Source organism: Sturnira hondurensis, unplaced genomic scaffold (assembly GCF_014824575.4).
Source record: "Sturnira hondurensis isolate 20B ecotype Veracruz unplaced genomic scaffold, ASM1482457v3 Scaffold0022566, whole genome shotgun sequence".
Taxonomy (NCBI): Eukaryota; Metazoa; Chordata; class Mammalia; order Chiroptera; family Phyllostomidae; genus Sturnira; species Sturnira hondurensis.
In genome coordinates this window covers 4,059,646-4,062,982 of record NW_028095197.1, presented here as the reverse complement: position 1 = coordinate 4,062,982, position 3,337 = coordinate 4,059,646, and positions in this window count along the sequence as shown.

Below are 3,337 nucleotides of genomic sequence, written 5' to 3'. Positions count from 1 at the left end.
GCCTTTTGTGCATCCCCTGCTGGTAGTTGGCCTGCAAGGAACCGGCCTGCAACCCAGGCATGTGCCCTGACTGGGAATCGAACCGCGATCGTGTGGTTCGCAGGCAACCCCTAAGTATCTTAAAAGGTATACTCAAATTGCCCTAACTTAAAATTAAAATTAATTTATTTCACTAACTTATTACACACAGCATTTAGTTCTAACCTAACATCTATCTTGCTGATGTGATTTATGCTTATCTACCATTACTATCCTTCCCACTCTCTGAAATCCTAGAAAACAGGACCTCAGTTTATTCATTTTAGCATTCTCATCATAAATTCTAGCTCAAAGCTTGCACATAATAAACACTCATAATAACTCCAGCCCGGTCCTGAATAAGATTCAGCTTAGGCTTTGATCTCTGCTCCTAATATGAACTATGCCAAGGTATTGACATTTTATTAGCCATTTACACTTTATTGTAAATGTGTTTCCAACCCTTTCATGAAATGCATTAAAGCATGAGTATATGATGACAGGGGTGGGAAGACAGAAATGAGATGATGAAGGATTCCATTGATCATATTTCTTGTGCATTTTCTTAGGAGATGTGAACTTGCTGAGGTGTATGGTCGTTCTGCTGCCTGTGACTTTGTGACCAAGGTAGATTCAAAACTAAAAGCTTGCATGAGGAATACATTTTCAATTGCAACATTTTGGTGTCCCTATTAGCCCCCTGAATCATCCTCCTTCTCTTGGGTAAATTCTTTCCCCAAAAGCTCTCAACTAGCAAGTGGTTCCTTCAGACTTGAGGAGTTCTCCATTTCGCTCTCACATGGTTCTTGGTTTCTGCGCCTTTCCTGTCTTCTGGCTAAAGTCCTGCTGATAGAGAGGGAGCCTTCCTCTGGATTTGCATTCACTCTTTAGGACAAGTTTCACACAATGTCATGTCCTATAGTAACTTTAAAAATAAAGATTCAATGTGCTCCCTATGGTCCCAATTATCTGGTGGTATAATTGACATGCATCTGTTTCAAAGCCACTGTGCTTTGAGACAAAGGGAGAGTCATATTACAATGCTAAGTGTTCTGACGGGCACACCAAGGACTTCCAAAATGACAATGCCACATGATGACAACACACACAAACTGCTTTCCATCCAGACAGCTTTGAGAGAAGGGCTAACAAAGGAGCTTGCCAGCTGATGACCCTTCCGAAGGCTTAGATCCCTGCGTTTTACTTCATTCCAAGCTAATTTCTTTCTGAGCTGAGCACATTCAAGTTTAGACATGGAAGGAAGTTACTGAGACCATCTGGACCAGACTTGTGTCATCAGATGACCTCCAAAACATCTAGAATTCATAGCTCAGTGGCAAAGGCATAGAGCTTATAGCCAGTCCCAGCTTTAGGGTCTATGAGCCTCAGTGGACTCGTATGTGGGGTGGAGATGAACTAGGACTCCATAGAGCTGTGATAAGAATAACCAGGTGAGTAAAGTACCTAACACCTGCCAAGCCTATAGTAAGGACTAAAATATGTTCTTCCCTGCTCGTGCTACTGTTCCTCTTCTACTGGCCCATATAGGAATCCCAGCTTTGTTCATTTGTCTCCCCAGCAATTTTACTCCCCAGTTAAGAGAAGTATTCCTTTAATCCAACCCAAATCTCCATGGTTTATGTATTGAACTTCACATAGGCAAGCAGAGCAGCTCATCTTTTCCTTTTCTTCTGTTCCTTAAAAAAAAAAAATTACCTCAGCAATCCTGATTGGTCTGTGAAAAATAGGGAAAATCATATTTATTCTGCACCGTAGCTTTGTGAGATTAAATTCTATAAAGTATACACAAACACTTTGGAATTTTGGAAGTGTCCAGGCCAGCATATTATTCCCTAGCATCCCTATCTTAGTTCAGTTCTTCATGGCCTCCTATCGGAATACAGCAAACACTCCTCACTTGCCCTTCACACCTACTCTTGTTTCCTGCCAACCCATGGACGCACCAATCAAACACCAAATCCCACTTTCTTAAGTTCTCTCCCCCATTTCTCAGGCTTCTCACCACAGCTTACAGGGGAAAAAAACTAAAGAAAATATTTCCAATGTATTAAAGTGGCAGGGAATTGTTTAAATGTCTACCAGTAGAACTTTCTACGATGATGGTAATTTTCCCTATCTGCACTGTCCCATGCAGTAACCACTAGCCACATGTGACTCAGATGACTGAAGAACTGCTTTGTAAATTTAATTTTAATTAACTTAAACAAGCAGGTGGCTACCATTTTGGGCAGCACAGATGTAGACCATTGTTTCTCAAGCTTTAATATTCATAGGACCCAGGAGGATCTTGTCAAAATGCAGGTTCTGATTTCTGGGGTGGAACCCAAAGTCAATCTGGGGTGGGACCCAAGATTCTGCATTTCTAGCATGTGATGTTGCTGGACAAGAGGTTATTCTTTGAGTAACAAAGCTTTATTTTAGATAGCACAAAGCCTTTTTTCAGAAAAAAATACAGAAACCCCCAAAATATAGAAAATGAATATGAATAAGTAATTTACAAAAAAGGAACCCCACAAAGCTATGGAGCACATGAAGATGTTCACATTTGTTACTGATCAGCAAAGGCCAAATAAAACAACAGTATTATATTGCTTGACAACTATAAAACTAGAAACTCTTAGAAGACTAGATGTCACCAAGTGGTAGTGGGGATCATATCCTGCTGAAGGCTGATGGGAAGGGAGGCACAGCCATTCTAGAAGGAAATTTGGCACTACTAATTTAAATTAGGTAGCTACACATCCATGACCCAGCCATTAATTTCCTGGGTATATATCCCAAAGAAGTTCATGCACACAGGTCAGATATGAAGGATGTAATGAGGAAGCAGAACCAAGTCAGGCATCTACCAATGAGACAGTGGATGGTGAAATGTGGCCAGTACAGAGTGTGGGATACTATGTAGCATTTGAAAGCAATATTATGGATGTGCATGTCGCATTATGGATCTTCAAGATACCACAGAATCAAAAATATATAAATCAGAATATGATGTATAATACAACAAATGTTCAGTAATTAAAATACCTTCTATAAAATAAGAAGTCTTATTTTGGAAAAACACAAATACATTTTTAAAGCACTGGAAACACTTTAGATCGATTGCATATGGTGAGCGTGAGGTGGCAGAATAGGAGCATGGAATGGGGATACAAAGGAAGAAATGAAACAGGATAGGGTCTTGCATGGACTAGGAAAATGGGGCATGTGGGAAAGGAGAAGTTTATCCCCAGAAAGCTGGCAAGCTGGCCCCAGTGTCTAACTAGCTTCACCTCCTATTGAATTGTCCATGTTAACC